This window comes from Rhinopithecus roxellana, chromosome 19 (assembly GCF_007565055.1).
Source record: "Rhinopithecus roxellana isolate Shanxi Qingling chromosome 19, ASM756505v1, whole genome shotgun sequence".
In the NCBI taxonomy this organism is placed as follows: Eukaryota; Metazoa; Chordata; class Mammalia; order Primates; family Cercopithecidae; genus Rhinopithecus; species Rhinopithecus roxellana.
This window is the reverse complement of record NC_044567.1, coordinates 13,236,563-13,247,352: the sequence shown is the minus strand read 5'-3', so window position 1 is coordinate 13,247,352 and position 10,790 is coordinate 13,236,563. Positions and strand designations below refer to the sequence as shown.

The 10,790-nt window shown below is 47.3% G+C and overlaps 1 pseudogene across 1 annotated transcript in view; it reads left to right on the top strand.

Annotated features, from left to right (window-relative positions):
• The window catches only part of LOC104680682, a 37,776-nt pseudogene extending 29,064 nt beyond the window's left edge, over positions 1-8,712 (top strand). Inside the window, exons 6-9 of the transcript XR_004055009.1 lie at positions 624-1,534; positions 2,843-2,981; positions 5,497-5,582; positions 8,578-8,712. The product of XR_004055009.1 is annotated as a putative coiled-coil domain-containing protein 144C (transcript). The remainder of the gene's footprint in view (positions 1-623; positions 1,535-2,842; positions 2,982-5,496; positions 5,583-8,577) is intronic.
• Positions 8,713-10,790: the final 2,078 nt, after the last annotated feature.

Below are 10,790 nucleotides of genomic sequence, written 5' to 3'. Positions count from 1 at the left end.
CACCGCTACTCTCCAGTAGATGACTATTATCCAGCGGTCTTTAAATTGAGATGTAAATGTTCATAAGGAGCCATGGTTCTCAAGTCCTTCTGGGCACCAGCTGGGGACTTGTTAGAAATACATACAACTGAGCCAGAAACCCCACAGTGGGGCCCTGCAGTCTTTTGTACACACCTCTCCTGGTTCTGGTGCATGCTCAGGTTTGAGGAAGAGACGTGGTAGGAAAGCCCCACCAAGGAGCCAGAAAAGCTGCCGACTTCGCTTTACTTCAAGACTATTGTTGAGGGTTTGTGTCTAACCCAGGCGGCTATGTGTTCTCATCTAGAAAACGGGGGCACGGATCGCCATAGGGATGACGGGCAGTAGATTACGACTTCTACCATTCATTCAAGCTCTACATCTTTATACTCTAAGGCCATGAAACACATATATGATAAAGTTAAAAGTAATGTGAAAATTGTGCAAAACTAGTTTATATCAGGGGTAGGAGAGGAATGGAAAGAGGTATAAAAAGAGTGGGTTATTGTAAATTCCATTGGTGATGTTTTGAAGCTAATTTTTAAGAATACACTTTAAAAATATTGTCGTTAAACAGCACACTAACCACATTCTGATTTTCTTAGGTCTCTGAATTAAGACAACAGCTTCGAATTTCGGGGCCTGCCTGTGTCAGGCACCAAAACGGCCCTCATGGACCGGCTTCGACCCTTCCAGACTGCTCTGGCAACCCAGGGCCAACTTTGGGGATATAACGACTGTCACTTTCCTGTCACCCCAACACGCTGCCCATTACCAGACTTCTTCCACCAGTGCCCTCTCCAATGGTTTTTCTACCACTTTGGCAGCACCAGCTCCAGCCCCCCGATCTCCCCAGCCCCTCTGACCCTGTCGGTCGCCGGGTCCCTGCCAGACACCTTCAATGATGCCTCCCCCCTCCTTCGGCCTGCACCCGCCCCAGCCACGTGTGCACGGAGGAAAGTCTCATGAGCAGCCTGAATGGGGGCTCTGTTCCTTCTGAGCTGGATGGGCTGGACTCCGAGAAGAACAAGATGCTGGTGGAGAAGCAAAGGTGATCAATGAACTCACCTGGAAACTCTAGCAAGAGCAGAGGCAGGTGGAGGAGCTGAGGATGCAGCTTCAGAACAGAAAAGGAATAACTGTTCAGAGAGGAAGCCGCTGCCTTTCTGTGCTGCCTCCATCAGCAGGAAGAGGCTGTCTCCAGCCCCCTTTTGCATCCCAGTACTGGGAAAAGACAAAGCAGCAGCTCAGAGTGTCACCCGCCGGCTTGTGAGCGGCTCAACTCCCGCTCTTGGAAATGTTTATTGTGTGGAGTCCTCAGATCAACCCATGTACTTTCTTCCACATTCTCAGTCCCCCTGTGTTCCCTCACCATTCACCGCTTGGGTTGGTGAAAAGCCCACACACCAGTTTTGCCCCATCACCCAACAACCCTCACTTTCTGCCCTCGTCCTCCGGGGCCCAGGGAGAAGGGCACAGGGTCTCCTCCCCATCAGCAGCCGGTTGCACTGCACAGGTAAGAGCCACCTTGCACCATGCCTGGTGCACACCTCTTTCTGGAAGTGGGTTACAAATTTTCAACTGCTAAAGAGCTAATGTTAGACTTTCAATGTGAAGGGTTTACCAAAAGCATAGCAGCATCTCCCAGACACTACAATCCTTGAACTCTCCATGGTAGACCAAAGTACTCATCCTCTAAGGCAGGGGTTGGCAACTTGCTCTGTAAGGGCCAGATGGTAATATTTTTTTTGCTTTGCAGGTCACACTGTCGCGTCATCCCAACCTATTTTGCCTTTGTATCACAAAAGGCCACAGACATCATGTAAGCAAATGCACATGGCTACATCCCAATAAAACTTTATTTAAAAAAAAAGTCAGTGAGCAGAACTGGGCTTGTGGGCTGCAGTTTGCTGACCACTGCTCTCAGGATTCCCAGGATTCCTTGGTATCCACCTTATCATAGGCCAAACCAATCCTCAAAGGTTTAAAGGGAAATCATCAGATCTTACCTTCCTGTAATGGTCTGCATAGTGCAAACATTTACTGAGCACCTACCTATGCCAGGCCCTGTTCTCATCTCTGGGATTATAGTGCTGAGCTAGTCAAACAAAAATTTCTATTCTCATGGGAACAGAGACAGTTTAAAAGCAAATGAAACATTTCAAAGTAAATTATGTACTATATTAGAAGAAGATACCTCTTATGGAGAAAAAGCAAAAGGGGTGTGTGTGTGTAATTTGGAAGTTTGCTACTTTTTTTCTTGAGATGGAGTCTCGTTCTATCACCCAGGCTAGGTGCAGTGGCATATCGGCTCACTGCAACCTCTGCCTCCCGGGTTCAAGCAATTCTTGCCCTCAGCCTCCCAAGTGCGGACTACAGGCGCATGCCACCACGCCTGGCTAATTTTTGTATTTTTAGTAGAGACGAGTTTCACCATATTGGCCAGGCTGGTCTCGAACTCCTGACCTCGTGATCTGCCGCCTTGGCTCCCAAATGCTGGGATTGCAGCGTGAGCCACCACCCACTGGAAATTTGCAACTTTAATTAGAAGGGCCAGGAACATTTAGCAAAACCTTGAAAGCAGTAAAAAAAAAAAAAAAAAAAAAAAAAAAAAAAAAAGTTGTGGATATTTGGGGTGAAGGCATTGAAGGCAAAGGAGATAGCACACACAGAGCCCGAGGTTAGAGCTTGTGGGACTGTTGTCAGGGATCAGAAAGAGGGCCAGTGCTGGACTAGAATGGAGTGGTCATAGGAGATGGCTTAGGAGACGCACTAATTCAAGTATGCGGCTTGCGGCCATGTAATTTGTCACTTCTTCTTACAGAACTCAGGACTCACGATGGCCATCCTCAAGCTCTCTCTCCCCGTTCTTCCACCCTCCCCCACCCTTCTCTGGAGCCCAAGCAGACAGCAGTCACGGGGCTGGGGGCAACCCTTGTCCCAAACCCATGTGTACAGCAAAGGTAGGCACCTGAAAAAGGCTTCAACATGGGATTCACTTTGGCCCTCTTCTCTCTTCTTAACCCGGAGGCAGAGGTTGCAGTGAGCCGAGATCGCACCACTGCACTCCAGCCCGGGCGACAGAGCGAGACTCTGCTCAAAAAAATAAATACAATACAGTATCAGAACAAATCCACTAATAAAGAACAATAATAATGGATTAAGAATAGACTGATCCATGCTTACACATTAAATGCTGGGTGGGAGGGGGACAGATTGATTATAAGAGGCTGGAAAGGTCCTCCAAATGAGCAATATGAAGTTCCCTTTAAAGGCAGAAGTCAATTTCATTTTAGAGAGAAACAAATCCACTCCAAGTGCATGTAAAGGATGTAACAGATATGAGTTAGAAGTTTTCCCAGGGAGTCATTTCCTGGGTCATCCGCAGAAATTATGATACTAAATGGCCATAATCTCCAAACAACATGAACAATTAACTAATTTCTTGTGAAGTTAAAGATTGGATCAGGGTGTGTGGGAAACAATGTTGGAGGAAGAGAGAGGACACAGATCCCTGGACAGGATTGAGAGATCGCAAAGCAGGGGACCACAGTGCAGTATCTTTATGGAAAAGGAAGAGACGTCACCTTCAGCTGGGTGGAAGAAGTACAGGGGTATGAAGGTTCAGGTGTAAGGAGGTCTCAAGGGGCAAGAGAAAGGTGGCAGAAAGGAGACAAACAACATAAGCATACATAAAAGTGCCACATACCACAGTCAGGAAGGGGCAGAGACCCTGACGTGGCCAGGCACTCCCAAGACACACTCAAATAACAAAGCGTTTCATAAAGCCTTAGAATGGCTCCAGCTCTTCTGCAAAATAACCCGTTTTGGAATAAATGACCTGTGGGATAGATTACTCTGAGAATTCCTGGGTTGATAAATTTTTTTTTTTTTTTTTTGAGACACGGTCTCACTCTGTCACCCAGACTGGAATCGTGGTGCGATCTGGGCTCATTGCAACATCCACCTCCCGGTTCAAATGATTTCTCTCCACCTCAGCAATCCTGAGTAGCTGGGATTAAAGGCGGCCCACCATGCCTGGCTGATTTTTTTTTTTATTTTTAGTGAGACGGGGTTTTCACCATGTTTGGGCCAGGCTGGTCTCGAACTCCTGACCTCAGGTGACTGCCCACCTCTGTCTCCCAAAGTGCTAGGATTACAGCCATAGCCCCCTCGCTTGTGGGGGTGCGGGGGGAGGGGTGGGTGGGTGGGGGTGGGGGGGGTTGGGGGGGGGGCGTGGGGTGTGGGGTGTGTGGTGCGTGTTGGGGGTGGGGATCTAAAGAAAAACGAGATGAAACGCCCCAAACCCCCCGTTTCAAAAGTGGGGGGGCGAGTCCCCCACCCTCCGCCCACCCAAAACCGTTGCGCCCCCCTCCCCCACCCCCCCACACCCCGCCCCACCCCCCCACACCCACGAGCCACGCCACTCGCCGAACAGAGCCCGTCCGCCTGGCGACCGGCGGGACTGGTGCGGACTCACCTCGAAAGGAGGGCGAAAGAGACACCCAACCCGCCACCCCCAACACCCCCCCCCCCGCCCCGCCCGCGCTCACCCCCCGCCCCCGCCCCCGCTCCCCCAAGCCCGCGACCCACCCCTCCCACCCGAACACCTCAGAACGCTACCGGCCGGGGTGGAGACAGCCTCGAACGGGCGCCAACAGGCCGGCCCCTACCGCCACGGCTGACAGCCACAGGCCAGCCTCAGCGGATTGTCCAACACGGGTATCAGGGGAAAGAGAGCAAGTGCGGAGAGGGAGAGGGGGCGGGGAGACCATAAAGTGAAGGCTGGGAGAAAGGTGGGGTCGGTTGATTGTAAAGATAAGGTAATGGGTGGTTTGACTTGAGAGGAAAAAATAGGCCGAGGGGGATGGGGGATGAGCGATAAGAGAGTATGGATGGAAGTCGAGGTAACTGGAGGTGTTTTAGGGGAGGGGGGGGGACAAATTGGTAATACAGTTGGGCGGGAAGAAGGCTAAGCACCCCCAAAGAGACCATGCAGGTAGCCCGGGGGGGGTCCGGCACACGGTAGGCGCCCCAAACCCAGCGTGATGCCGTGCAAACCGTGGCTAGGGGAGATGCTCCAGGAACAGCAGAATAAGAGAGAACAAGCCCCGACACCTAAAGTCGCACGACCGCCCCCCGCCCCAGACCTCCAAGAATTAGACCCCGGCCACCGCCCCCAGCCCACATACGTCCCCCATCAAGTGCTGGATCGCCTTGAGCCCCCCCGCAAAACCCGGCCTGATCTTTTCGTATTGAACTGGACTCTTACTTATTTTCCCCTAAAAGAAGAGGTGGCCTTAAGGGAGAAAAATGATCTGCAAGTTCCCATCTCTAAGATGCCACCACCAATAACCCCCCCCTCACCCCAGTAGATTCAGCTATGTTAATAATGGAGTTATGTTTCTTAAGCCCTGGAACTTTTTTTTCCTCTTAGATCAATTTTTTCAAATTTTAGCCTGTTGCTTTCTGAAACAGAAACAGATCACGTCAGACCCCATGAATTCAATGTCCTTTCTCTATTTTACCCACTACAGATGGCTGCGTTTACCTCTTCTGATAAGGTGGGGCGCCAAATGTTTCAATTTCCATCCCGCAACTTTCTCTAAGTAAGTTCAGCATTTCGAGGTAACACAGCCCCATCCTATTGAAGATGCTGTTAAAGCAGGTAACCATGTGATTTGTTCTTTATGGGGGAAACAGAATAAATAGACTGACTCAATGAACAGGATTGTTGTATATATTAAATCTTCACACATGTTTGACTAAATTCTGATACCGAGTGGTCATGTGGCCACGACCCAAAATAAGCAAATTGATGCTAGCAACTAATTGGAAAACGTGTTGCAGTGTGTAGCTGTGTGAGGCAGGGAGAGTAAGAGAGAGGGTCAACCTCTGGCTTTGGATACCAGCTCGGCCATCCTGCCAGCGTGCCCACTGTCGCTCTGTGAACACTTCACCTCTCTAACAAAACAGGATATTTACTTGTTTAAGGATTCTAGATAACCAGCCTTACCACTTTGTTCAGGTACATAAGCTCCTCAAATAGAGACAGTGATTGTCAGGTAATACTTCCTAAGGTGCTCCCCGGCTTTAAAATTCAGTGACCCTGCCAAAACATCGATGGGTGTTGAAGCTGGATAATAAACGCAAGAAGGTTCACTGTATCCTCTGCTTTCGTTTGTATTTGGAAAGTCTCAAAATTAAAAAGTAGGAAAAAGAAAAAACAAGGCTGGGTGTGGTGGCTCACACCTGTAATCCCAGCACTTTGGGAGGCCAAGGCGGGTGGATCACATGAGGTCAGGAGTTTGAAACCAGCCTGACCAACATGGTGAGACCCCGTCTCTACTAAAGATACAAAAGTTAGCTGAGTGTGGTGGTGCGTGCCTGTAATCCCAGCTACTCGGGAGGCTGAGGCAGGAGAATTGCTTGAACCTGGGAGGCGGGGGTTGCAGTGAGCTGAGTTCACAGCACTGTACTCCAGCCCAGGTGACAAGAGCAAAACCCTGTCTCAAAAAAGAAAAGACAAGAAAAGAAAAACAGAAAACAATTAATGATCCCCTATTTCAAATAGTCTGAGCTTGGATAAGGTATTTGATAGCCCTTCATATGTGCTTAACCCAGAGAGGAACATTTACATCAGTTGCTGTATACGGATATCCCACAGATCAAAGTCAGCCTGCAGTTAAGTTTTGTTTGGCTTAAAGAATATTGTAAATAACAGGAGATGGTATGCAAAGTGGGCTTTCTCATTTCTAAAAAGTTAGAGGATCTGGCAACCCAGGAGCCACATTGCTGCGAGACAATTGCCTAAAGCAAGGCTCTTCTGCTACTTTGAGCCACAGCTATGCTCTGCTCTCCTGCCTCTTTTTCTCATTCTATATTCAGTTCATTTCAATTACCTGCCAGACACTTAGGCTTCTGGTACCTTCTGAACTGATAAATGACTCATTTTTTGGTCAGTGCTCCCATCCATATTGATTACTGATACCTGTGTTTATTGAGTCTGGGCTCTCAGAGTAGTGAGATGGATATATGCCTTTGTTCTCCCCATTCCTCTCCCCTGGTTTCTGTAAACATCAGCTGATTCTTCAGTTTCAAAAGAAGAGGGCCAGGCAAAGTGGACGTCCAGAAATAAGACTCTACTGAGATGAGTCAGAGAGGAGGGGACATACCCTACAAGTGTCTACAGCTTCCTCAAGCTACTGCAATGAAGAACCAACAAAATATGAGCCAAGTTCTTGGACCACATTGCAGAAACCAAGCAAGAGGTAGATTCAGGTCACTTCAAAGTAAGAGCCTAAAAAGACATTTTCTATATACTAAGATGTCCTGCTCCTGGGATGAAAACCTCTCAAACAATAGAACTGACCCTAAAGTACTCTGTGCTAGGAAGCATTCTGCCTTCTTTTTCCTTTCTCCTGTTGTAGTAGACTGCTTCATTCAGCAGTTTATCTGCATAAAATTAATACTGAAGGTGAATCAAACATGGTTAAAAAGCCATTAGGCAATAGACCCATGGTCATAGCAGCATGATTCACCGTAGCCCAAAGGTAGACACAACCCAAATGTGCATTGACAAATGAATGGATAAACAACATGTGCTATATCTATACAATGGAATTTTATTCAGTCCTTTAAAAAAAAGAAATTCTGACACATGTCACAACATAGATCAACCTTGAGGACAATTATGCTTAGAGAAATAAGCTAGTTGCGAAAGAACAAACACTGTCGGATTCACTCATATGAGGGACTTAGAATAGTCAAATTCGTAAAGGCAGAAAGGAAAATGGTGGTTGCCAGGGGCTAAAGGATGGGGCGTGGGAAATTATGGTTTAATGGGTACACAGTTTTAATCTTGCAGGATGAAAAGAATTCTGAAGACAGATGGTGGTGATGGTCACACAACAGTGTGAATGTACCTAATTCCCCTTAACTGTACACTTAAAAATGATTGATAGTAAATTTAAAGTTATGTGTATTTTACCACAATTAGAAAAAAAACAAAAAACAAACAAACAAAAAAACACTTTAACCAAACCTAGTTCAAAATCCTGCAGTGCTGCTTCTAATGATTTCCTACAGAGATAACCACCTTCTAAATTGTCTGTCCTCCTTTGCTTAATCTGTAATAGCAGGCCGGGCGCGGTGGCTCAAGCCAGTAATCCCAGCACTTTGGGAGGCCGAGTCGGGCGGATCACGAGGTCAGGAGATTGACACCATCCTGGCTAACACAGTGAAACCCCGTCTCTACTAAAAAAAAAAAAAAAAAATACAAAAAACTAGCCGGGCGAGGTGGCGGGCACCTGTAGTCCCAGCTACTCTGGAGGCTGAGGCAGGAGAATGGCGTGAACCCGGGAGGCGGAGCTTGCAGTGAGCTGAGATCCGGCCACTGCACTCTAGCCTGGGCGACAGAGCGAGACTCTGTCTCAAAAAAAAAAAAGAAAAAAAAAAAAAAAGTCTGTAATAGCAAATGACCCGGAGTCAGCAGATGGATGAACTCCTGGACGTGCTTATTGAAAGTGGAGGTAAGACTGCCTGTGTCCTGTCCATTAGGACATTCTGAGCCTGCGTGAACTCTTAAGGAATGAACTCTCGGTAGCAAGATCAGATGCACACTGTGAGTCGGATGTACCAGGCAGTCCTCAGGGAGTCATTTCCTTTGAGCTTCTCGCACATTTTTACAGCTGATAAAAGAAAGCATAGTGGATGATTCCTCACTGCCTTTGTCCCAGGAGCATTTTTCAGAATCATTTTAATAGTTTTCATGTCTCAGCCTAATCCTTCTTTCCTTAAGTGTTTTCTCTTGCTGCACTACTTCTTTCTACGTTCTAATCTCAATGTGCCTGCCTTCTCAATTATGAGAAAAGAAAAAAGCAGATAATGAACGTTTTGTGCCACCAACTCAAAGTGAAATTCAATTAGTAACCTTCCACTGGATGGTTCATTCAGGCTTAAATGTTATTCATGCTAGCAATAAAACATAATCAACATGTGCTTTTTGTCATCTTTTAATTTGTTCATTTATTTACTTAAAAAATGACAGAGTGTGTACCTAGAATTTCAAACCACACAAATGAATAAGATGACCTGAGGAGGATGTGTAGAAAAAAAGAAGAGAACTCAGGGAAGAATCTTTGTGCCAAAAACATTTAAAATTTCAGAGACGGAGGTAGCAAAGGACTCAGAGAAGGGGTAGCCAGGCATTGTGCTAGTCTCAGTGCTGCATCAGACGAAGTCCTGATTTCTATAGAGTTTACAGTCTGGTAAGGGAAACAGACAACAAGCAAGTGAACACACCTTTCCTCCACTGTAACAAGAGGGAAGAAGAAAGAGATGGGTACAAACATATGTGTGTATATGAGTTCTGTGATGGAAAAATGAGAAGGGTTCATATCAGATGCCTGTATTTATACACACACACACACACACACACACACACACACACACACACACATATATAGATATTTTTTGAGATGGAGTCTCACTTTGTCACCAGGCTGAAGTGCAGTGGTGCAATCTCCGCTCACTGCAACCTCCCCCTCCCGGGATCAAGCAATTCTCCTGCCTCAGCCTCCCGAGTACCTGGGACTACAGGCGTGCGCCACCATGCCCAGCTAATTTTTTGTATATTTATTAGAGATGGGGTTTCACCGGGTTAGCCAGGATGGTCTCGATCTCCTGACCTCGTGATCCGCCCGTCTCGGCCTCCCAAATTGCTGGGATTACAGGCTTGAGCCACCGAGCCCGGCCTCTCTGAATCTTCTTAATCCTTGTAATAATGTCAGAGATTTAAAAAATGTATCCAACAGCTTTATTAGGAAGTATATACATAGTAATTTATTAGAATAAATATCTTATTTATTTTTCATTTTTATTTTATTTATTTATTTATTTATTTATTTATTTATTTATTTTTGAGACAGAGTTTTGCTCTTGTTGCCCAGACTGGAGTGCAATGGCACAATCTCGGCTCACCGCAACTTCCGCCTCACGGGTTCAAACGATTCTCCTGCCTCAGCCTCTCGAGTAGCTGGGATTACAGGTATGCACCACCATGCCTGGCTGATTTTGTACTTTTAGTAGAGATGGGATTTCTCCATGTTGGTGACGCTGAAACCTCACGGTGAAATCCCGTCTCTACTAAAAAAATACAAAAAAAAAAACTAGCCGGGCGAGGTGGCGGGCGCCTGTAGTCCCAGCTACTCGGGAGGCTGAGGCAGGAGAATGGCGTAAACCCGGGAGGCGGAGCTTGCAGTGAGCGGAGATCGCGCCACTACACTCCAGCCTGGGCGACAGAGCCAGACTCCGTCTCAAAAAAAAAAAAAAAAAAGAACCCAGGCGAAGGGAGAAGAAGGGGAAATGGCGGGCGGAAGGTTGCCCATAGTGAAGGAGGTAAGTTTAAAGAGAAAAGTAGAGACACAGAGAAGGGGGGCCGGGCGTGAGCAGTCAAAGCAGGCGTCCCCGCGATTGACTTGCCACCAAGGGAATGTGGGTGAGTGACCAAGGCAGGCGTCCCCGCAGTGATCAGATACCAATGGAGTGTGGGTGAATAACCAGGCAGGTGTCCCTGCAGTGATTAATCACCAAGGGAAGACTGTCTTCCCGAGTCCGTGACCGGCGCCAGAGTTTTGGGTCCATGGATCAAATGTGTCTCCTTGTCTCTACTAGAGAGGAAAAAGAACTGGAATTGGAAGGACGGGGAGATTGGAGGGTAGCAAGAGAGGAAGACTGAAGGGTAGCGAGAGAGACTGGAGAAGAGAGTGAAA